Genomic DNA, 26,314 nt, shown 5'->3' with positions numbered 1-26,314 from the left:
ATCTGTACTTTTTTTTGATACCACATTTGTATATAAAAAACTTTTAATACATTTTTTATAATTTTTTTTTTAATAAAATGTATTTAAAAAGTAGGAATTTTGGACTTTTTTAATTTTTTTTCGTTCACGCCGTTCACCATACGGGATCATTAACATTTTATTTTAATAGTTCGGACATTTACGCACGCGGCGATACCAAATATGTCTATAAAAAATGTTTTTTACGCTTTTTGGGGGTAAAATAGGAAAAAACGGACGTTTTACTTTTTTATTGGGGGAGGGGATTTTTCACTTTTTTTTTACTTTTACTTTTACATTTTTTTACATTTTTTTTACACTTGAATAGTCCCCATAGGGGACTATTCATAGCAATACCATGATTGCTAATACTGATCTGTTCTATGTATAGGACATAGAACAGATCAGTGTTTTCGGTGATCTTCTGCTCTGGTCTGCTCGATCACAGACCAGAGCAGGAGACGCCGGGAGCCGCACGGAGGAAGGTGAGAGGACCTCCGTGCGGCGTTATGAATGATCGGATCCCCGCAGCAGCGCTGCGGGCGATCCGATCGTTCATTTTAATCGCGAACTGCCGCAGATGCCGGGATCTGTATTGATCCCGGCACCTGAGGGGTTAATGGCGGACGCCCGCGAGATCGCGGGCGTCGGCCATTGCCGGCGGGTCCCTGGCTGCGATCAGCAGCCGGGATCAGCCGCGCATGACACGGGCATCGCTCCGATGCCCGCGGTTATGCTTAGGACGTAAATGTACGTCCTGGTGCGTTAAGTACCACCTCACCAGGACGTACATTTACGTCCTGCGTCCTTAAGGGTTAAGTTCAGCAACAATTTTCCAATTTTTCGCAAAATTTTCAAAATCGGAATTTTTCAGGGACCAGTTCAGGTTTGAAGTGGATTTGAAGGGTCTTCTGGTTAGAAATACCCGATAAATGACCCCATTATAAAAACTGCACCCCTCAAAGTATTCAAAATGACATTCAGTAAGTGTGTTAACCCTTTAGGTGTTTCACAGGAATAGCAGCAAAGTGAAGGAGAAAATTCAAAATCTTCATTTTTTACAATGGCATGTTCTTCTAGACCCAGTTTTTGAATTTTTACAAGGGGTAAAAGGAAAAAAATCCTCTCAAAATTTGTAACCCAATTTCTCTCGAGTAAGGAAATACCTCATATGTGTATGTCAAGTGTTCGGCGGGTGCACTAGAGGGCTCAGAAGCAAAGGAGCAACAATGGGATTTAGGAGAGTGAATTTTTCTGAAATGGTTTTTGGGGGGCATGTCTCATTTAGGAAGCCCCTATAGTGCCAGGACAGCAAAAAAAAAAACCACATTGCACACTATTATGGAAACGACACCCCTCAAGGAACGTAACAAGGGGTACGGTGAGCCTTAACACCCCACAGGTGTTTGACAACTTTTTGTTAAAGTCGGATGTGTAAATGAAAAAAATAATTTTTCCACTAAAATGCAGTTTTTTCCCCAAATTTTACTTTTTTACAAAGCGTAATAGGAGAAAATGCCCCCCAAAATTTGTAACCCCATTTCTTCTGAGTATGGAAATACCCCATGTTTGGACGTCAAGTGCACTGCGAGCGAACTACAATGCTCAGAAGAGAAGGAGCGCCATTGAGCTTTTAGAGAGATAATTTGTTTGGAATGGAAGTCGGGGGCCATGTGCATTTACAAAGCCACCCGTGGTGCCAGAACAGTGGACCCCCCCACATGTGACCCCATTTTGGAAATTACACCCCTCACGGAATGTAATAAGGGGTACAGTGAGCATTTACACCCCACTGGCGTTTGACAGATCTTTGGAACAGTGGACTGTGCAAACAAAAAAATTACATTTTTCATTTTCACGGACTACAATTCCAAAAATCTGTCAGACCCCTGTGGGGCGTAAATGCTCACTGTACACCTTATTACATTCCGTGAGGGGTGTAGTTTCCAAAATGGGGTCACATGTGGGTATTTATTTTTTTGGGTTTATGTCAGAACCGCTGTAAAATCAGCCACCCCTGTGCAAATCACCAATTTAGGCCTCAAATGTACATAGTGCGCTCTCACTCCTGAGCCTTGTTGTGCCCCCGCAGAGCATTTTACGCCCACATATGGGGTATTTCTGTACTCAGGAGAAATTGCGTTACAAATTTTGGGGGTCTTTTTTTCCTTTTACCTCTTGTGAAAATAAAAAGTAAAGGGCAACACCAGCATGTTAGTGTCAAATTTTTTTTTTTTTACACTAACAGGCTGGTGTAGACCCCAACTTTTCCTTTTCATAAGGGGTAAAAGGAGAAAAAGCCCCCCAAAATTTGTAGTGCAATTTCTCCCGAGTACGGCGATACCCCATATGTGTCCCTAAACTGTTTCCTTGAAATACGACAGGGCTCCAAAGTGAGAGAGCACCATGCGCATTTGAGGACTAAATTAGGGATTGCATAGGGGTGAACATAGGGGTATTCTACGCCAGTGATTCCCAAACAGGGTGCCTCCAGCTGTTGCTAAACTCCCAGCATGCCTGGACAGTCAGTGGCTGTCCGGAAATGCTGGGAGTTGTTGTTTTGCAACAGCTGGAGGCTCCGTTTTGGAAACACTGCTGTACAATAAGTTTTTCATTTTTATTGGGGGGGACAGTGTAAGGGGGTGTTTATGTAGTGTTTTACCCTTTATTAGGTGTTAGTGTAGTGTAGTGTAGTGTTTTTAGGGTACATTCACACTGGCGGGTTACGGTGAGTTTCCCGCTAGGAATTTGCGCTGCGGCAAAAAATTTGCAGCAGCTCATACTTGAAGCAGGAAACTTGCTGTAAACCCGCCCGTGTGAATGTATCCAGCTGTTTCAAAACTACAGCTCCCAGCATTCACGGTCTGTCAGTACATGCTGGGAGTTGTAGTTTTGCAACAGCTGGAGGCACACTGGTTGGAAAACCTTCAGTTAGGTTCTGTTACCTAACTCAGTATTTTCCAACCAGTGAGCCTCCAGCTGTTGCAAAACTAGCATGCACGGTCTGTCAGTACATGCTGGGAGTTGTAGTTTTGAAACAGCTGGAGGCACACTGGTTGGAAAATACTGAGTTAGGTTCTGTTACCTAACTCAGTATTTTCCAACCAGTGTGCCTCCATCTGTTGCAAAACTACAATTCCCAGCATGACTGATCACAGAAGGGCATGCTGGGAGATGTAGTTATGCAACAGCTGGAGGTACGCAACTACAACTCCCAGCATGCCGAGACAGCTGTTTTTTGTGTGGGCATGCTGGAATTTGTAGTTTTGCAACATCTGGAGTGCTACAATTTAGAGACCACTGAACAGTGATCTCTAAACTGTGGACCTCCAGATGTTGCAAAACTACAACTCCCAGCATGCCCAGACAGCAAACAGCTGTGTGGGCATGCTAGGAGTTGTAGTTTTGCAAGATCTAGAGGGCAGTATAGAGATCACTGTGCAGTGGTCTCTAACCTGCAGACCTCCAGCTGTTGCAAAACTACAAATTCCAGCATGCCCACACAGCAAACAGCTGTCTGGGCATGCTGGGAGTTGTAGTTTTGCAACATCTGGAGGGCTACAGTCTAGAGACCACTATAGTGGTCTCAGACTGTAGCCCTCTAGATGTTGCTAGGCAACTACTTACCGGCTTCCGTCGCATACGGGAGCCGTCCTCTTCTGCCGCACGCCGCCGCAGATCTCCGTCGCCGCCCGCCGATCCCCGTTGCTCCGCTGCCTCCGGAGGGGTAAGTGGACTCCGGCGCCGCTCCTCTTCGTTTTCCCCGTTTTGCCCCACCTATTGTGGGAGGGCAGGACGGGGAAAACGAAAGTAAACCCCTCCGCCCCAGATCTGCTATTGGTGGTCGCGTCTAGACCACCAATAGCAGGGATAGGAGGGGTGGCAACTCTGCCACCTCACTCCTATCGCTTTAGGGGGATCGTGGGTGTCTTAGACACAAGCGATCCCCCTTCTATTCCGGGTCACCGGGTCACCATAGACCCGTAATGACCCGGAATTGGCGCAAATCGCAAGTGTGAATTCACTTTTGATTTGCGCCGATCGCCGACATGGGGGGGTCTAATGACCCCCCTGGGCATTTGCACGGAGTGCCTGCAGATGGATATCAGCAGTCACCCCGGCCCGGTCCCCGCCCGGCGCGCGGCGGGGACCGAAATTCCCACGGGCGTATGGATACGCCCTTCGTCCTTAAGTACCAGGACGCAAGGGCATATGCATACGCCCTTCGTCCCCAACAGTTTAAGGTGAAAATGGGCTGCGTCCTTAAGAGGTTAATGAGGTGTCCAAGTTTAATGCATATCCCATGCCCCGAGTTGACGAGCCTATTTAAAGGCTAGGACAAGCTCGGTATTTTCCTGTTTTGGACCTCACCAAAGGGTATTGGCAGGTGCCCTTGACAGAGGCTGCCAAAGAGAAAACAGCCTTTGTCACACCAGAAGGTTTGTTTCAGTACAAGGTGTTACCATTTGGTTTTCATGGTTCTCCCGCTACATTTAAAAGGCTAATGGATATTGTACATCGTCGGTAAGCCTCAGCTTATCTGGATGATATCATCATCTACAGTACAGACTGGGAAAGTCCCCTTCCTAAAGTGCAGGCAGTGGTAGACTCCCTTAGGAAGGCTGAGTTAACTGCTAACCCCAAAAAATGTGCCATAGGATTTGAAGAGACCAACTACCTGGGGTACGTCATTCGGCGTGGAGTTGTCAAACCCCAGGTAAACAAAATAGAGGCCATCCTAAAATGGCCCGACCTGTCACTACCTGATAGGTGAAGTCATGCCTAGGAATGGTGGGTTACTATATAAGATTCATTCCCCATTTTGATACAGTGGCTGCGCCCTTAACAAAAGTCCTGAAGCGACGCAAGTCTGTCATGATGCGTTGGAACGAACAGGCAGAGCAGGCGTTTTCCGCTTTGAAGTCAGCCCTATGTGGGTCTCCGGTCTTGGTTACACCCGACTTCACAAGGGAATTTGTGGTACAGACCGATGCCTCTGAGGTAAGTCTCGGTGCTGTAATCTCCCAGGAAGCCAACGGGGAAGAGCATCCCGCTTTTTTCTTAGCCACAAACTGACCCGGCAGAGACCATGTATAGTATAGGGGAGAGAGAGTGCCTGGCCATGAAATGGGCACTCACGTCTCTCCGCTTTTATCTGTTGGGCAGGAAGTTTCGTCTCGTGACAGATCATTCCCCCCTTAAGTGGATGTGCCAGGCCAAGGGCCAAAATTTCAGGGTCACCAGGTGGTTTCTGTCGCTACAGAATTTTAAGTTCAAGGTTGAACACAGAGTGGGTCGTTTGCTAGGCAACGCCGATACTCTATCACGAGTCCACTGTTGTACCAGTGTTCACCCCCTCAGGTTTGAACAAAGGGGGGGGGGGGGTATGTGAGAAGGTGAGAGGCATCATGGTCACCAAGGCTCCTGACTTTGGTGAAGTAAGAGACGGTATTTATTCAGTGTCTGTGCTGCGATGCAGTCTGACACTGTGGCCGTATTATGGCTGGAAGGCCAATCTGGGATGGCTCTTAATGGGAATGACCAAATGCAGGGTGGGGTTCTTTCCCCACAATCCAGGCCGCCTTTTGTTGGCCTTAAACGCAACTTGTTTCACCAACTGAGGGGGATTTGCTAGTTGCAGCTCACACTGCCAGAGAGAGCTGTATGTGGAGTTCTTCCCCGTGTGGTAATAGCATGAGCTGACGGATGATGGGGGTGCTACTTTTGAGGGTTCCCCACCTTAGGTAGGCAGCAGGTTCCCCACATTAGGTAGGCAGCAGGTTCCCCACATTAGATAGGCAGCAGGTTCCCCACATTAGGTAGAAGCAGGTTCCCCACATTCGGTAGTAGCAGGTTCCCTACATTAGGTAGAAGCAGGTTCCCCCCCCCTGACTCTCACACACACAGACACCCACACATGCACACACACATAGACACACTTACCTTTCCTGCGCTGAGCTTCTCCTCTCTGCGAGCGGCCTGACTAGTGACGTCACTGACGTCCTCCTGTGTGGGTCTGTGGAGGGACGTCACATGCGTGATTTCCCTCATCAGACTCGGGCCAGACGGCCAACCGGAGACCGGGAGGAGGAGGGTGGGGTAAGTTACCTGCCCGGCGCCCGGAACTGCATGTCCCGGGCGTCGGGCAATACATATTACTCTTACTTGGCGCAGGCCACAAACTTTCGTTCCGGGAGTTTGAGACCCCTGAATTACACGATATAGGCGGCCGCGAGGCCCCTTTTAGGACAAGGCCTTAGGCGGCCGCCTAAATCGCCTAATTGGAGAGCCACCTCTGCATGTATACACTAGCCAATGGCCCCTAAAGAAGTTACTGGCCATATGGAATCTGTGTAGTCATCCTTCCTAGTAAGTAATTTGTGCCGATTACTTGCGGCTTCAGCAGCCGAGTGCATTAGCGGACGCCATGCTTCCCGTGCAAACCACACCATCTCCATCCCTGTGCAGAGGCCCAGCCGCTGACGGCCGGGCAGCAAGCCCCCCGGAATAGGTTGGCAGAACCGTCCCCTTCATACAAGGGCCTCCATCGCACAGAGCGGCCCCAGCGGCCAGTATGGGCATCAGAAAGACAAACGAAAACCTGCTCCCCGTCGGGACTTGAAACACCAGTTGGCAGTTGGAATCTCCCACCATCTTCCGTGGTGACTTCAGCGCCCATCGCTCTCTGAAGCCGGCCAAATGCCAGACATGCCCTGAGTAGTATGTAGGGGGCGTTATATACCCCCACACCCCTCCCACAAACACAGCCTACTAGGCTTACACTAACGCTTTGCCAAGCATTATATAGGGTAAATTTCTGATGATTGGTTCCCTTTCAAGTTTTTGTTTTTGCAGCCCGGGCACAGGGGATGATAAAAGTTTTCCACAGCATTTCTCCTTTAAAAATAAATGAAGAAATCTGATTGTTTGCTATGGCCAACTGCACCACTCTTCCACTACACAGGTTTTGATCAAGACCACTATCAAAGACCGCGACATAAGGTGAACAACATAAAAAAAAGGGAGGGGGATTCTTTCTTTAGCACTGCTGATGAACTGCTCAACAGCAGGTGAAGAAGGTTTTTATATTTAAATCCAACTTCCCGCTCTTTCCTGAAAATCCAATCACATAACGGTATACAAAAATCTGCCCATCTACTCAGAACCTTCAGGACTGGTAAATCCAATCTGTGAATAGAAAAAGGGATGGGAAAGAGAACGAACAAATTGGACTGGACAAAACATCCCTCCATTAAAAAAAAAAACATAAGAAACAAGTGTCCCTCCTTTTATAAAGCATAAATGCAGTGTTCACAATCAGGGAAAGTTCACACTGACAAATGTGCTATCATGCTGTAGTATACATCAGGATCCTGTTTTCCCAGGTTGCCAATGTAGAGCATAAAACTTACCTAAGATGCTGTGATCGTTGTTGTCTGTGCTACATGATTAGATGGCAATAGACAACTACTACTAGGATGGGCTGCTATAGCTCTCAGAAGTATTACGGTGGCCTCCAGTCTTCTATGATACTGCAAATTTAGCGTTATAGGAGAAAAAGATGGTACACCAAGTGAAAAATGCACTCCAACACAATATTTCCAGGTATTTTATAGTGTAGTTCCCTAGAAGGAATTCAATAGAAAGTATAAAAAAAATATATATTTAAAAAAGTATAAAATATTAAAGACAAAACTTTTATTTTCCATTAAGAGATGTTTTTTTGTGAGATTAGTTGACATTATCATTTGTATAACATTTGTGGGTGACTTTTTGATAACTTTTTAAATTCCATTTGTGGTAAACAAAAACAAGCAATTTTAAACTTTATGTTATTACAAAGCCATTATACAGATACATTCTTTTCTTTTTTTGCATAATAATGCATTTTTGATGGAAAAAATGTATTGTTGTCAAAAGACTTTTGTTAAAAGAAAACAATTTGTTATCACCATAACCATACTGACCCACAGAATACTATTTACGTCATTTATACAAATAGTAAGTCTCATCAAAAAACGAAATCCCCCAAAAAAAATCTACAAAAATTGCAAATTGCAGTCTACAGAACAATAGAAAAGTCCAATCTCTTGGAAAGCTGGATTGAAGAAATAACAAAAATCAGAGTGAGTTGATGGTGAAAACAAACCAATGAATCCATCTAAGTATTATAAGAATACTATTTACATAAAACTGGTAAAGCCACTTGAAAGTCATGGACCATGAGGAGGGAGAATGCTTGATATAAATGATATTGGGACCTGATCATTCTTTTCACTCAGTTTCTCATAACTATTTTTCTTAGTTATTTTTAGGTGCTCGGAAACCCTCAATCTTAACAAGTCATTCCCAGACGTCGGTATCAGAACAGTGATTAAATATACCATCTGTGCTAGCTGAAGAATTGTGAAAGAGGTTTCACACTTGACTGACCCCATACAGACCAGACCTCAGCTAAGTAAGTCTGAGATAGAGAGATATGCATGTCCCAGGGTGAAGGCATCTCACACATAAATCTTAATGAGTCAAAGTGAAATTCTCATTACTCATATCTTCTGTCGGGTTCATCTATATCCCTTCACTAGTCTGAGTGTGAACTGTAATGCAGTGAAGACAAAACCAACTTTTTCTATATTTGTCATCTGTCCCACTTACCACACTTATGAAACAGGTTTCACTGTAAAAATCTTTTATGGTGTATCAGCCAGGAAAACTATTAAAGTCCAAACAATGTAGAGATGCATAAAAGTAATGTCTGGGGAAAAATTAGTTTCATGTCTGGAGGTGGTGAAAAATAATAATAATGCTATACTCACCTCTTTTAGTTCCCCGCTGCTGCCACATCTTCTGGGTTCTGTGTCGTCTGGACCACAAAGGACCTGCTTGCTCAGCCAATCACGCACGAAACAGTACTCTAGTCTATAAAAAAAAACATACACATTTTTTGATATTCCTTTCCAGCACTGCTTTTTATAGTTATATAGTGCATCAGAATAAAATCAATCCTGTATTATCCAAGATCATCTGAACCTCATTTCAGTCATGTTGACCTTTTTCAACTTGGTATTAGTCTGATGCATATGTAAACACAAATAAAATTCCAATGCCCTAGTGTCTGCAATATATTGATTGCAGGGCCGAGCAGACATGCTCAGAGTGCTCAGACATGCTCAGCCAATTAGTGACTGTGGTGGGACACCACTGCGGCCACTGATTGGCTGAGCAGGTATGTCTTTTACTGTCGGGATGACACTAGAGACCAGTGAAGGAGTTTCAGCACAGCAGCTACGTGGGACATGAGGAGGGGAGTATAGCATCTTTATGTGGTGGACCACCGATGTATGGCGGGACCTCAGGTTTAGTGGTGTAGGTGGTGGGGTCAGTTGGTATTAACCCCGGGGGCAAGATGTTATTAACCTAGTGTTCGTGATGCCAGAGATGTTTCTGGTACGTGAACCACACGAACGGTATCTCCGCTATTCCAATGGCTAGTTATGGAAAGGAGAGTCCACGACCAGTTATGGTTTAACGGAGGCTTTACTGAGTTTAAGACTGATAGAATTATCTTCACAGCTAGGCCAGATTCCCAGAGAGGTGGCCGGGAACTCAGAAGACATCACAGCTTGCTGGGACTAATTATACTCGTAATAAACTTGAGACAATTATCTTGAGGCTTGACTATGTGCAGGGCTTGAATACTTGTAGTGACAGCAGACATAGGGGGAGATTTATCAAAACCTGTGCAGAGGAAAAGTTGTCCAGTTGCCCATAGCAACCAATCAGATTGCTTCTTTCATTTTTCACAGGCCTTCATGAAAATGAAAGAAGAAAGCTGATTGGTTGCTATGGGCAACTGGGCAGCTTTTCCTCTGCACAGGTTTTGATAAATCTCCCCAATAGACTTTTGACTAGAATGACTGTAGCTTTGTTGCCTTCCAGGTATCTGATCACTAGCACAGAGATCTCTGGTGTTTGCTGTGCTCAGTAGCAGATGGTTTGAGAAGAGAAATTGCAATGGCCGCCCCTTTATATAGTGGGGAATAGACTAAGCCCATTGGTCAAGCTGCAGGTCATAGGTTAAGCTGGTGCTCTCTGGGAAAACATGTGACAACAAATCATGTGACTGCTTAACATAACGTGACAAACTCACAGGTCATTGAGACAACCTTTCACAGGTCCTCTGCTCTATCTATACATTAGGATCCTGTCTATACATTAAAGCAGTATACACAACATTCTGGAAACAACAGGGGGAGACACTGCAGGGGAGCCCCCAGGTCACTGAGGGTCTCAACCTGACAGGGCCTAAGGGTAATACAGGACCATTACAATTATTTTACACCATCCTCAGTGGTACAGAAAATCTTTGTTGTCCTTGAAAAAATTTCACATTTCATTATATGTGGTTTACATGAGCACTATTTTAGAGGTAGTCTTTCATATCAATCACGGTATATTTTGCACTTATTTGATCAATGGGCCTATCTACCTAAGGAGCTGAGTGCTGGTGGACACACATGCTCAGTCATTATTCCCACAGCCAGGTCTTTTGCATAGTTATCCTCAGTTTACTACAGAGTAGCCAATAGAAATAGCTTTTTGCTTGCTGCATGGGACTGACCGAGCTCAGCACTCAGCAATCTTCATGACAACGCATACGCAGTGCACTCTATTCTGGGGAGGATTTTTGTTATTGTGATTAGTGGGGAAACCCAATGAATCAGCTAATTGTCCCCTATGCTGTGGATAGGAAATAACTTTAGAAAAGAGGATAAACTCTTTTAAAGGGTATTCCAGGATATTTTTTATTTGACTATGCTACAGGGGCTGTAAAGTTAGTGCAGTTCATAATATAGTGTCTCTACCTGTCTCTGATGGCTGGTCTCACATGCTTATGTGATCTTTGGCCTGGATGTTCATTTTTAACAGCATACAAAAATATCTCCTGTCTCAGATATTCCCAGGATGCGGTGCGGACGAGACACTACCTCACTAGTCAGTTGATGACAGGGAGCCTGTTCTGCTTCAATGGGTGGAGCAACCACAGGGAATTTGCAACAGCTGGAGGGACCCTGGTTAGAAAGCACTGGTCTTTTGCATGGAACTCATCTCGTTTGTGGTTCAATGGGTGGGGTAGCTGATGTGTGGGAGAAAAGTGGAATTATGGGATTTGTAGTAAAGGTTCACAAAAAGAAAGCCACAGTTTTATGGTAATCTCACAACCCCAAGACAAGCACAGATCCTTCCTAAGCATGTCCATTACTGTCTGGCAGGTACGTACTAAAATCACCTTATGGTGAATAAAGGTAAACATGTTTTTGCTGTATCTTCTGTTTTTGTTAGTCTAGTTAACCTATTGGGGACCAAGGGTGTACAGGTACACCCTTGCTTCCTGGTACTTAAGGACCAAGGGTGTACCTGTATGCCCTAGGTGTTTCCGGTCACTGCCGCACATGGGGCGGTGATCGGAATGGGATGACTGATGATATTTATCAGCAGCCAACCCAGGACACCCCCTTGTCGGTGATTGCCGCGATTCACGGTTTTTCCGGGCTTATCAGGTCTCTGGTGACCCGATCGCCCGGAAAATAAGGGTGATCAGTGCTGTCAGAGACAGGCTGATCATCCTGAATGATAGGAGTGAGGTGGCAGGGGTGCCACCCCATTCCTATCCCTGCGATTGGCTGGTCAGGACCTGACCGGCCAATAGAAGATCAGGGGAGGGCGGGGGTTAACAGTCACTTCTCCCATGTTCCCCGCTCTGCCGGACATCCATAGGTGGGCAGAGCGGGGAACATGGCGGCGGAGGGCTGCAGCGCTTCACTGCCAGTCACATGAAGAGGAGATGGCGATTGTGACCAGCGGGCTGCGGCAGCGATAGTGGCTGTTGGGCTGCGGCGGCAGAGATCAGTGTGGGCGGGCCTCACTGAGTTCACTGGTGAGTTCAAATTGGCCCTCTAGAAGTTACATAACTACAACTCCCGGCATGCCCAGACAGCCTTTGGCTGTATAGTGGTCTCCAAACTGTGGACCTCCAGATGTTGCAAAACTAAAACTTCCAGCCTGCCTAGACAGTCTGGGCATGCTGGGAGTTGTAGTTATGCAACATCTGGCCCCCAAATGTTGCAGAACTACATCTTCCAGCATTCCTGGATTGTCTAGGCATGCTGGGAGTTGTAGTTTTGCAACATTTGGATGTCCAGAGTTTGGAGCCCCCCCCCCCCCCATGTGAATGTACAGGGTACATTCACACGGGTGGGGGTTTACAGTGAGTTTCCGGCTGCAAGTTTGATATACGGAAAAATTTTCCGCCAGAGCTGAAACTCCCAGCGGAAAACTGGAAACCCCCGCCCGTTTGAATGTACCCTGAAAACACTACACAAAATAAAGGGTAAAACACTGCATATACACCCTTACACAGTGAACCCCCCCAATAAAAATGAAAAACATCTCGTACGGTACTGTTTCCAAAACAGAGCCTCCAGCTGTTGCAAAATAATTCCCTGTATTACCGGACAGCCATTGACTGTCCAGACATGCTGGGAGTTTTGCAACAGCTGCAGGCGCCCTGTTTGGGAAACACTGCTGTAGGGTATTTTGGGTGGCGGAGGCAATTGTAACCCTTCAATTCGGTTCCACCCCATGCAAATCCCTCATTTAGGCCTCAAATGCGCATGGCGCTCTCTCACTCCAGAGCCCCGTCGTATTTTAAGGCAAGAGTTTAGTGCAACATATGGGGTATTTCCGTACTTTTTCTCCTTTTACCCCTTATGAAAAGGAAAAGTTGGCAGCCACACCAGCATGTTAGTGTAAAAAAAATTTAAAATTTTTACACTAACATGCTGATGTTACCCCAAATATTTCATTTTCACAAGGGGTAATAGGAGAAAAAAAATTTGTTACACCATTTCTTCAGAGTACGGAAATACCCCCTATGTGGATGTTAAGTGCTCTGTGAGTGTACTACAATGCTCAGAAGAGAAGGAGCAAAATTTGGTTTTTGGAGAGAGAATTTGGCTGGAATTGAAGGCCATGTGCGTTTGCAAAGCCCCCATGGTGCCAGAACAGTGGACCCCCCCACATGTGACCACATTTTCGAAACGACACCCCTCAAGGAATGTAATGTGCAGTGAGCATTTTACACCCACAGGAGTCCGACAATTTATGGAACAGTGGTCCATGAAAATGAAAAATTTCACTGTTCCAATGTTCCAAAGATCTATCAAACACCTGTGGGGTGTAAATTCTTCCTGCAACCCTTATTGCATTCTTTGAGGGGTGTAGTTTTTAAAATGGGGGTCACATGTGGGGGGCACTGTTCAGGTAGCATGGGGGCTTTGTAAATGCGTATGGCCCCCGATTTAAATTCTAGCCAAATTCACCTCTCCAAAAGCCCAATGGCGCTCCTTCTCCTCTGAGCCCTGTATTGTGCCCGCCGAACACTTTACATTCACATATGGGGCATTTCCATACTCAGAAGAAATAGTGTTACAAATTTTGGGGGCTTTTTTTCTCCTACTACCCCTTGTAAAAATGCTAACTTTTTGGTAACACCAGCATTTTAGTGAAAAAAAATAAAAAAAATTATTTTCACGTACCACTTTAACAAAAGTTTGTCTATCACCTGTAGGGTGTTAAGGATCACTGTACCCCTTGTTACATTCCTTGAGGGGTGTAGTTTCCCAAATTGTGTGCCATGTTTTTTTTTTTTTTTTTGTTATGGCACCATGGGGCCTTCCTAAATGCGACATGCCCCCCAAAAACCATTTCAGCAAAATTTACTCTCCAAAATCCCATTGTCGCTCCTTCCCTTCTGAGCCCTGTAGTGCACCCGCAGAGCGCTTTACATCTACATTAGAGGCACTTCCTTACTCGAGAGAAATTAGGTTACAAATTTTGGTGAGCTTTTTCTCCTTTTACCCCTTGTTAAAATGAAAAAAAAAATGGCTCTACAAGAACATGTTAGTGTAAAAAAATTAAGATTTTGAATTTCCACCTCCACTTTGCTGCTATTCCTATGAGACACCTAAAGGGTTAACAAACTTTCTGAATGTCATTTTGAATACTTTGAGGGGTGCAGTTTTCATAATGGCGTCATTTATGGGGTATTTCTAACATAAAGACGCTCATATTCACTTCAAAACTAAACTGATCCCTGAAAAATTCTGATTTTGAAATTTTCGTGAAAAACAAAACAAAACATGTCAACTTTATGATGCAAACATAACGTAGACATATTGTATATGTGAATCAATATATCAATTGTTTGGTATGTCCATTTTCGTTACAAGCAGAGAGCTTCAAAGTTAGAAAAATGCTACATTTTCAAATTTTTCATGAATTTTTGGAATTTTTCAAACTTTGGATAGGGGATAAGATGTCTAGGGGCGGAGTACCCCTTTAAGCTGTTTTTCTTGAGCCTCAGTTGGGTATTTTGGTCCAAAACCAGAACATATGTGTCTCAAAACCAAGGTGTTTGCCTCATTTTGGTCAGTATTTTAACAATAACAGGAGTGTGTCCAAAACAAAGAAAATTGTGCAAATCTTTTCATTATAGTTTTATACTGGGATTTATAAGAAAACTATAATGGAAAGATTTGCACATTTTTCTCCTGTTATTGTTAAATATACTGACCAAAATGAGGCAAACACCTTGGTTAGGCTATGTTCAGCTATTTAAAAGGGTACTCCGTCCCTAGACATTTTATCCCCTATCCAAAGTATAGGGGATAAGATGTCTGGTCGCAGGGGTCCCGCCACTGGGAACCCCTGCGATCTCACACCTGTCATGTGATGGGAGCTTTGTGGGACCCCCGCGATCAGACATCTTATCCCCTATCCTTTGGATAGGGGATAAGATGTCTAGGGGCGGAGTACCCCTTTAAGCTGTTTTTCTTTAGCCTCAGTTGGGTATTTTGGTCCAAAACCAGAACATATGTGTCTCAAACCAAGGTGTTTGCCTCATTTTGGTCAGTATTTTAACAATAACAGGAGTGTGTCCAAAACACAGAAAATTGTGCAAATCTTTTCATTATAGTTTTATACTGGGATTTATAATAAAACTATAATGGAAAGATTTGCACATTTTTCTCCTGTTATTGTTAAATATACTGACCAAAATGAGGCAAACACCTTGGTTTTGAGACACATATGTCAAACAGTAAAATAAGATAAATAAGATAAAGATAAAATAATAAAATACAGAAACAACAAAAACCCAACTATAATATATTATCAGAGAAAACAGGTTTTGACTGACACACACACCCCACTCTGATGTCATCTGTTTCTGTTTTTTTTTATTCCCTTTGAAGTCATCTGTGTAGATTTTTGCTCCTCATCTATTAATTATGCCTGTTTTCCTCTTTCCAGCGCCATCGTGTTTTGCCTATTTTTTTTTTGTTATAGCCACATAGATTATAATTTTTAAGCAACCCAGAAATCCAGAAATATGATACAATAATCTACAACTATGTTAGCGCTCAATATAAAGCCTCATAACTATTCTCAGAAGATTGCATGTACAGGCTATTCATTCATTCAATAATTATATCTCTTAATAGCAATAAATTGTACTCAAATCTGTTTTTCTATTACATAAAACGGTAACAAGCAAAGACTACACGCCGTCTGATGTAAAGCAGAAATTCCCTCTATAATGGTTATAATTCATCTCAGCCATAGTTTCCACATGTTCCGCTTACTAAACTGTCAGTTCTCAAGCGAAACCTGGCAGGTCCCAGGACAGGCATTGACTTGTACATTTGGGAAGTTCCCTTACGTTAAGAGGACTACGGAGCTGACATGTGATGACTGTGATGGATCTGCATAAAGGCAGACAGGCTATATATAAATTTTGTAGCTTATTATAGCATTTCATAAAGGAATTTTTATAGTGAACCCTTTTTGTAATGGTCTTGTTACAGATCTAATTTCAAGACATGATTGCATTTTTTACACTTTTTTTTATTCCTTTTCCAAGGCATTCAAAGTAAAACCTAATTGGGTATTGGCAAGTGTTTTTTTACATGTACTAGTTTTTTTAAAATACTTTATCTAGGAACTATTATCACCATACATAATACCATCATACTGTTACTGATCAAGTCCTGTATACTGAAACCAATATTACCAATAATACTAGTAAACAAGGAGAATAATACCACCACACCAAGACTACTACCATTACCACCCCATAGTGACTGTATAAAAAACACTGAACATAGACCTATATGTCCCCATGCAAAGCCCATGTAATGACCCAAGCCTGCACACTGTGTAAGTGATTACAGTGCAGTTACATCTACTGACTCACAGGAGGCGTCTTCTTAAAGTAATTATATTCCCTCTTCTTCTCTGTCTTGCTCAGACTGTCATGAAGTCTTCTTCCAACTATGTCTCGTCTCCACAAAATTTTCCAGGCAACAAACGCATTATGCTTCACATTTTTTCAGCATATTTCTCACCTGCCCCCTACCCTCAGTGCCCAAAATAATGCCCCCCATAGTAGGTAATGCCTCCAGAAGGTAGTAGGTAATGCCCTCAGGTAGGTAGTGCCCCTAGTGAATAGTGCCCCCAGTAGGTAGTGCCCCAAGGTAGGTTATGCCCCCAGGTAGGTAGTGCCCCAAATAGGTAATACTCAAAAAAATCACACTCACCTTTCTACTGATCCTGCAAAAAAGAAAAAACTGTTTTCTAGTCCTCAGTGCATTCACTCTCAATTAGAGTTATATGGTATCTGTCTGGTATCAACAAGAAAAGAAAATGGATAGATATTATAAATGGAAATTTATTAATATAAAGCTCAATTGGTAAGTATACGAATGTTAATAAAAATAGAATAAAAAATAGAAATTAATATGGCCCTATATGGGCACTATTAAAAGATTAAAAACGGATGCCACAGAATTCAAAAAGTACAAGATCAATACATATGACCAGTGGCTACTCTATAACCATTATTCAACATATAGCCCTCCTTCAGAAATGCTGTAATATATAGTGAGGTATATACCGAGTCAATGTATAATGAACAATGGACAATAAAGAATTATCTATCTAAGTATATGGATCAGTTGTGTCACCTGCAATGAAGAAACAACCTAGAATAAGGAAACAACCTGAAATGAAAAAACAACCTAAAAAATAATAAAATAAACCTACAGTGTAAACACCTGTAATGAAAATACAAAAAAAGCTATAAAAAGCAATGGTCCAATAATTCAAAAATGTAGATTCCAATTATCTGAAATATCCTATAGCAACCGAGTATTGATGTCTTATAGAGGGCAAGATCGCGATCTTAATATATAGTTCTATGTACAATTGTGGCCACATTCATGTACTTTTTGTGCTGTGTTTATAAATAGTTTTTGTATCCAAAATTAAGAGGTGTCGGATGTATCCACTGTGATTTTTGCATTATTTATAAACAATGTCAATGATGATGTACAATATTGTATCAATTTACCGTATGGTACACACTCTGTGTGATAGCAGAATGCAGTGTTATAGCTGAGATGAAGCTGTCGGCACGTTCGTGCCACTCACCACTCCTGGGGTCTAGCTGACTTCACCCACTATAGCTGGGGCGGTGGTGTGCAGCCACGTCTTTCCAGCGAGCTCCCGTGATGGCGATGTTCGGCCGGTCAGCGTGTTCCTCGGTGGCGTCTGAAGTCAGCAGTCAGCTAATGGCACGTCAGCTGACTCTTTGATAATGTGTCCGCTCACTCCGGTTTGTGGATAAGAAAGTCCTTAAGTTCTATAGAGTGTGTCCGCAAACTTGTAGACTTGTATATGTCCTGGATAGAAATCCGGCTTACTTTCCTCTTTCTAGTGGTGTTAAATACACAGCCTCATAGTGTATTGAGGAAAACGCAATAATGTAAGATGCTCAGTGTGAACTGAGTTCAGTGGGATCCGGTCAATAAAATATCACCAAAAATGTCACCAAACGCATTTCGGGGTATAATAGATTAGCACCCCTTCTTCAGTGGTGTGTATCACAATAGTGAGGTGACTGGCCTTATATATAGTCATCTCCATTGGAACTTAATTGGACAATCCAGAGACTCCAAAATCCAGAAATGGATTACTCAAATGTATTTCCACCATAAGATCCTAAATGGATTAATATATACTCTAACTGTGTTCAGACAGAGTTTTGTGTAAATCATGTTTTCAAAATATCTATGGTCTAACAATTATCTATTATAATGTATGTTACTAAATAGGAGGTACGGTATATGGATAGCATAGGATTATTTTAGAAGTAGGTATAAATAACAATACAGTAGTGTGAAATAGAAATAAAAATGAAAAAAAAATAAATAAAATAGTATAGACAAAATGGGAATAGATATAGATGTAGACAATAATGATATTAACACAAATAAAAATATAGATATATAAAAATAGGAATAGACATAATGATAACGACTAAATAAAATGAATGTATAGAGAATAAACAAATACAAAAACAATAATACATATTGGTTTTGGATAAATGAATAATAGTTTAGCAGGAATTCGCACTAAATCCTAATCTAATATTAAACTGCAAATATAAAAGAGAAGTAGAACCAGGGTGATAATTCTGCAGACGTAGGGCATCGGGTGGTGACGCGCTGTAAGAGAAGCGCATCACGACCAGGTCCATACTGTCTACAGAAACCCAAATAATTCTAAACTTGAGTTTAAGCCCTTAGGCTCTAGGCTGTCAAATTCAAAAATCTTTTGGCTCTCGGCCTTGGACATCCTTATTAAAAAACTTCCCCCTCGACAGTCATGACTGACTGTTTGGATAACTACAAATGATAGGCTGGCGGGGTCCCTATTGTGGAATTGGGCAGAATGTTGTGAACGGGATTGTTTCGGGCAACCCTTTTTGATGTTAGAGACGTGCTCTGCAATTCTGGTTTTAAGGGGTCTCTTGGTCCTGCCGATGTATTGTTTTTGTCAACCACACTGCAATACATAAATAACTCCTTTCGTGTTACATGTTATCAAGTGGGGGATTTTCCATATAAATTTATTAGCTGTGGAACAAATCTCCTGTACTTTTTTTGGGCCTCCCAGGAGATGGCAAATGAGGCAGGAACCGCATCGGAAGAAGCCTTTTGTAGTCAGCCATGTAGATGATTTCGTTTGGCTGATTGGCTTCTTAACGGATGATGCTACGGTAATCCCCAGATTTGGGGCCCTAGTGTACACTATCTGGGGTCTCGGTGGAAGTGACCTACCCAAAATTTTGTCTCCTTGTGCTAAGTGCCAATATTTAGTAATTATGTGTTCTACTTTTTTATAGTCCCTATTGAATGGTAGAACAATTTTAGGTTGCATCTCTTCCATGTCCGAGCTACGTCTCACTCCCTCAAAAAAGCCCTGTCCATCGCCCTGTCCATCTTCTGTACCTCTTCCAAAGACTTCTGTAAAATCTGTGAAGGATTGGTAAAATGGTTATAGACTAGCCAGTGGTCATATGTATTGATCTTGTACTTTTTGAATTCTGTGGCATCCGTTTTTAATCTTTTAATAGTGCCCATATAGGGCCATATGTAAGGCACAGTATTAATTTCTATTTTTTATTCTATTTTAATTAACATTCGTATACTTACCAATTGAGCTTTATATTAATAAATTTCCATTTAAAATATCTATCCATTTTTTGTTCTTGTTGATACCAGACAGATACCATATCATTCTAATTGAGAGTGAATGTACTGAGGACTGGAAAACTGTTTTTTCTTTGTTGATTGTATCCCTGCTTCCTCTTTTGGGTGAGAGGTATCCAGTTAACCTCGTTCATTTTTCACGGTTGTCTGAGCTACGCATTCTAAAGCATTTGATCCTGCAAAAAGGCCAGGCTCTCAGGATCCTACAAAGTGATGCAGGACTTTTCTGGCAGGCCACATGATAATATGACGTCATTATGCAGCCTGCAGCGTACTAATCTCCTATATGTACATTACATACGCTATTTGAGTAGTGTATGTACAGGAGTAGAAGACTGCTGTGATCTGTACATACATTAGGTACACTATTTGTGTCAAGTACATACAGGAGTACATACAAGACTGCATGCTGTACGTACATTATATTTGCTATTTACGTACTGTAAGTTCAGAGGTGTGGTGACCACGGGGTGTTGCAATGGATGTAGCAGGGTCTGGTGGTATTAACTCTGGGGGCAAGATGCTGTTAACCCCTTAGTGTTTATGACGACAGGATGTGGTTGTTTCGATATAGGGACCGCCGACAACCAGCCTAAAACCGGCATACAATGAAGGGATGTCCACAGCAAGGGTTTTGAAGTAACTAGAACTTTTACTTGCAATATGCAGGAAACAGTCTTTACAACAATGCAGTTTCCTCAGAGGCAACCGGGACACAGTGAACCTCGCAGGCTTGCTTGGACTTGTAGTTATCGTGAAAATGCAGCAGGCCTCTGTGCTACTAATATATATATATATATATATATATATATATATATATATATATATATCTTTAGCTGAGTAGTAGTCATTTGATTTGCAGAGATATTTGTAATTCACGGTTTAGAAGTGCCTGCTGGTCTTTAGGCTTTGGCCTAGATGAGATGAATTTGTAGTATACAGGACTTTATGCTTTCTTCAATGCCAGGAACTAAGAGAGAGAATTAAGAGACTACAGCCCCTTATATACTAGGGGGCTGGACTAAAGCCCATTGGTTGCTAGTTGCTTGGGGAACCTGTGCCCTTGGAACTCTGGGTATGTCACATGAATGCAGGTCCCATGACCAACACTCTATACACTTTGTACAATTTTATACATATGAACAACCACATTAAAATAACATAATAAATACACATGGCATTTATACAATACACTTGATCTGGGGGAAGCCCTGCAGGAGAGCCCTGTGGACCTAAGGCACTCTTCCTGAGGGGACTTAAGGATGGTACAGAACTAGGTTCGGCAACGGGACACAACAGAAGCAGGAGACTGCTGTTTAAACTGCAGGGGGGTGCAGCGAGGGCTTGGGCCCCTTACTGGGGTATTGGTTGTACCCCTCCCCCCTTGACGGCGGCCCTACATGTACTGGCATGGGGCCCACTGACTTTAGTGGCCCAGACATGGCCAAATAGTGACTACTTTTCCACGCTTTTTTGTTTATTTTGCTGTACTCAACAGTACAACACAACAAGCAATTGAGTACAGCAAAATAAATGTGTGCACGAGGGAAGTGGCCTGAACGTAGTCAGTAGCTGACTAGATTCAGGCCATTAAAGTGAATAGAACCCCTAATATGTGCTTCAGTACACGTCAGCATCCCTTTTTTGACAGAATTCTGACGTATATCTGGGAATTACAGCAAAAAACGCTGTGTGAAACCAGCCTACAGTGAACTGTAGAAAGGAGGCTTGTGCATGTTTTATGCTGTTTGTGGTTTGGCCAGCATGAAACAACTTACACGTTCCTTTTAATGAATTCGAAGATAGTCTGCTTGTGGCTCCTGCTTATTGTAAGTGAGCACAAGTGCCTGCTAAATACTCTTGGTTACCTGTCAGGGATCCCAAGAAAGTACTGTTGTCAGCAAAGGAGAGGGAACCAGGCTACATTATATACATTCCTATTACTTAACTTTTTGTATATTTAAAACTCTAAGTGTCTTGCATATATAAAGTTTACAAAGTTCCATCTAGAATTGCAAAATCTAAATAAAATAAAAAAATAATAATTTCCTGACAAAAACAATTCTAAAAGCAGAAATCTTGACAAGTCATCTGGTGCATGTGAGCTGTAGTAAGATTACATCAGCTTTTACCTTGGGATTCCTTCTCCAGGCTTCATGACTCACCATCACAGTGTCACCTGAGAATGTACTGTTGAGCGCCACGTCTGTAATCTATCGGTATGACAATGTAGTAACAGAGTGTGATGCAGGGCAGATGGAATTATCCTAGGGGCAGATGGCATTAACCCCTTGTATTCGTGAAACCAGGGTGTGATTTATCCTCATTACCACCCGAAGGTATACTATTAGATCCCCTCCTAGGCACGGGGGTAATAATGGCTCCGACACCAAGTTACGGATAACGGTAGCTTTACTGATGGTAGGCAGATGGTAAAGTCTATACAGTTCCGCCAGGGCCCACGGAGGTGACCAGTGTAATGCAGGCCATGCTGACTTGACAGATGACAGGGACTGACTTGACTGAAGACTGACAAAGCTAAGACTGTAGCTTACTTGCATTTGATGGTGGCTGCAGGACTTGACTTTGAGGACTCCAACACTCTGGAAACACACTAGGCCTGACTGACCTCAGAAAAGACTTATCTCCAAAGAGAGAGAGCTAGCTCCACCGAGGGCTTATATGGGGGAGACTTGCAGGGAGCCCATAGGTCACTCTTGGGGTCACCTGGTCACTGATACCTCCTGGGTAACAATCACATGACATATCACATGGTACAACTCTTAAAGCAAAAAGACATTTTATAATACATTACAATGCAGAACATATATATGTACAGGGGGGGGGGGGGGGGAGCAGCTACAAGGGCAGCAAGGGTACGAGGTAACACTTCCCGTACTGGGCCACCACAACTACAGTACAGACCAAAAGTTTGGACACACCTTCTCATTCAGTTTTCTTTATTTTCATGACTATATGACTATGAAGATTCACACTGAAGGCATCAAAACTATGAATTAACACATGTGGAATTATAGACATAACAAACAAGTGTGAAAATATGTCATATTCTAGGTTCTAGCCACCTTTAATTACTGCTTTTCACACTCTTGGCATTCTCTTGATGAGCTTCAAGAGGTAGTCACCTGAAATGGTCTTCTAACAGTCTTGAAGGAGTTCCCAGAGATGCTTAGCACTTGTTGGCCCTTTTTGCCTTCACTCTGCGGTCCAGCTCACCCCAAATCATCTCGATTGGGTTCAGGTCCGGTGACTGTGGAGGCCAGGTCATTTGGCGCAGCACCCCATCACTCTCCTTCTTGGTCAAATAGCCCTTACACAGCCTGGAGGTGTGTTTGGGGTCATTGTCCTGTTGAAAAATAAATGATGGTCCAACTAAACGCAAACCAGATGGAATAGCATGCCGCTGCAAGATGATGTGGTAGCCATGCTGGTTCAGTATGCCTTCAATTTTTGAATAAATCCCCAAGAATGCCAAGAGTGTGCAAAGCAGTAATCAAAGCAAAAGGTGGCTACTTTGAAGAACCCAGAATATGACATATTTTCAGTTGTTTCACACTTTTTTGTTATGTATATAATTCCACATGTATTAATTCATAGTTTTGATGCCTTCAATGTGAATCTACAATTTCCATAGTCATGAAAATAAAGAAAACTCTGAATGAGAAGGTGTGTCCCAACCTTTGGTCTGTACTGTACGTCAGCAAATACAACTCACAATGTACAGCCTCCACACAATCCATTCTCATGTTACACAGCATCCTACTTGTCAACCCTTTGTTTGCCATGACAAACAATAATTTCACAAAAAGGAAGCAATGGCGTACTTCAATATATTTTTATTGCCCAAAAATGATAGCAAATTTACACTATGTAAATACAGTGAATAAATTTAGCTAGAGAAAACATAAGAGCAATCTCTATTGTCTACACTACTGTTACACCGAGCGCTCCGGGTCCCTGCTCCTCCCTGGAGCGCTCGCGGTTCTCCTCTCTGCAGCGCCCCGGTCAGACCCGCTGACCGGGAGCGCTGCACTGACATTCACGATGGGGATGCGATTCGCATAGCGGGATGCGCCCGCTCGCGAATCGCATCCCAAGCCACTTACCCGTCCCGGTCCCCGGCTGTCTAGTTCTGACGCGCGCGGCTCCACTCTCTAGGGCGCGCGCCAGCTCTCTAAGATTTAAAGGGCCAGTGCACCAGTGATTGGTGCCTGGCCCAATCAGTCTAATTAGCTTCCACCTGCTCCCTGTCCATATACCTCACTTCCCCTTTCCTTCCTTGCCGGATCTTGTTGCCTTGTGCCAGAGAAAGCGTTTAGTGTTGTCCAAAGCCTGTGTTTCCAGACCTTCTGCTATTGCTATTGACTACGAACCTTGCCGCCTGCCCCGACCTTCTGCTACGTCTGACCTTGCCTCTGCCTAGTCCTTCTGTCCCACGCCTTCTCAGCAGTCAGCGAGGTTGAGCCGTTGCCGGTGGATACGACCTGGTTGCTACCGCCGCAGCAAGACCATCCCGCTTTGCGGCGGGCTCTGGTGAAAACCAGTAGCAACCTAGAACCGGTCCACCGACACGGTCCACGCCAATCCCTCGCTGACACAGAGGATCCACTTCAAGCCTGCCGAATCCTAACAGTAGATCCGGCCATGGATCCCGCTGAGGTGCCGCTGCCAAGTCTCGCTGACCTACCCACGGTGGTCGCCCAGCAATCGCAGCAAATTGCCCAACAAGGACAGCAGCTGTCGCAGTTGACCGCCATGTTACAGCAACTTCTGCCACTGCTACAGCAGCAACCACCTCCTCCGCAGCGAGTGGCCGCTCCTAGCCTCCGCTTGTCCCTGCCGGACAAATTTGATGGGGACTCTAGACCAATTTCCTACAGAACGGTCTAAGGTGGCGTTCGTAGTGAGTCTTCTGTCTGGAAAGGCCTTGTCTTGGGCCACACCGCTCTAGGACCGCAATGATCCTGCCACAGCCACAGTCCAGTCCTTCTTCGCAGAAGTCCGTAGTGTCTTCGAGGAACCAGCCCGAGCATCTTCTGCCGAGACTCCCCTGCTGAACCTGGTCCAGGGTAATTCTTCAGTAGGCGAGTACGCCATCCAATTTCGTACTCTCGCCTCCGAATTATCTTGGAATAACGAGGCCCTGTGCGCGACCTTTAAAAAAGGCCTATGCAGTAACATCAAGGATGTGCTGGCCGCACGAGAGATTCCTGCCAACCTGCAAGAACTTATCCATTTGGCCACCCGCATTGACATGCGTTTTTCTGAAAGACACCAGGAGCTCTGCCAGGAAAAAGACCTTGATCTCTGGGCACCTCTCTCACAGCATCCTTTGCAATCTACCCCTGTGCCTCCCGCTGAGGAGGCTATGCAAGTGGATCGGTCTCGTCTGACCCATGAAGAGAGGACTCGCCGTAGGGATAAAAATTTATGTCTGTACTGCGCTAGTACCGAACATTTCTTGGTGGATTGCCCTATTCGTCTTCCACGTCTGGGAAACGCACGCACCCAGCTCACGTGGGTGTGGCGTCTCTTGGTACGAAGTCTGCTTCTCCACGTCTCACTGTGCCCGTGCGGATTTCTCCTTCTGCCAACTCCTCCTTCTCAGCCGTGGCCTTCTTGGACTCTGGTTCTTCTGGAAATGTTATTCTGGCCTCTTTGGTGAATAGCTTCTGCATCCCGGTGACCCTTCTCATCAAGCCGCTCTACATTTCTTCGGTCAACGGAGTGAAGTTGGACTGCACTGTGTGTTACCGCACAGAGCCCTTGCTTATGAGCATTGGACTGCATCACGAGAAAATTTAATTTTTCGTCCTGCCCGACTGCACCTCTGAATTCCTCCTCGGTCTGCCATGGCTCCAGCATCATTCTCCCACCCTTGACTGGACCACCGGGGAGATCAAGAATTGGGGCCCTGCTTGCCCCAAGAAATGCCTCACGTCTGCTCCCAGTCCCGTCTGTCGGGCCTCAGTGTCTCCTCCTGTGCCTGGTCTTCCCAAGGCCTATCAGGACTGTGCCGTGCCTCCTCATAGCCCCCGTCCTGGTGACACTCTGCCCTGTGACATGCTTCACTCTCTGCCCCCCCTCCCCATTCCCATTCCTTCTGAACTACCTGCCACTGGTGTAGCTACCCAGGACTTCTTTTTGTTCCAGAAGGAGACTCAAGAGGCGTCCCCTATGTTCTCGTCTCTTTTGAAGGGACAAGGAGACAAAAAGAGGGGGAGACCTAAGGGGGGTGTACTGTTACGCCGAGCGCTCCAGGTCCCTGCTCCTCCCCGGAGCGCTCGCGGCGTTCTCTCTGCAGCGCCCCGGTCAGACCCGCTTACCGCGAGCGCTACACTGACATTCACGATGGGGGATGCGATTCGCATAGCGGGACGCGCCCGCTCGCGAATCGCATCCCAAGCCACTTACCCGTCCCGGTCCCCGGCTGTCATGTTCTGGCGCGTGCGGCTCCACTCTCTAGGGCGCGCGCGCCAGCTCTCTAAGATTTAAAGGGCCAGTGCACCAGTGATTGGTGCCTGGCCCAATCAGTCTAATTAGCTTCCACCTGCTCCCTGTCCATATACCTCACTTCCCCTTTCCTTCCTTGCCGGATCTTG

The 26,314-nt window shown here is 44.2% G+C and overlaps 1 long non-coding RNA gene across 3 annotated transcripts in view; it reads left to right on the top strand.

Moving 5' to 3' along the window:
* Window positions 1-26,314, top strand: part of LOC130276372 (uncharacterized) — an 85,337-nt gene that overhangs the window by 49,246 nt on the left and 9,777 nt on the right. For all 3 annotated transcript variants that reach the window (XR_008845103.1, XR_008845101.1, XR_008845102.1), the window contains exon 2: window positions 8,324-8,476. This is a non-coding gene — a long non-coding RNA (uncharacterized LOC130276372). The remainder of the gene's footprint in view (window positions 1-8,323; window positions 8,477-26,314) is intronic.

This window comes from Hyla sarda, chromosome 6, assembly GCF_029499605.1.
Source record: "Hyla sarda isolate aHylSar1 chromosome 6, aHylSar1.hap1, whole genome shotgun sequence".
In the NCBI taxonomy this organism is placed as follows: Eukaryota; Metazoa; Chordata; class Amphibia; order Anura; family Hylidae; genus Hyla; species Hyla sarda.
Note: the sequence above shows the minus strand (reverse complement) of the source record. Positions and strands in the feature narration are given on the sequence as shown.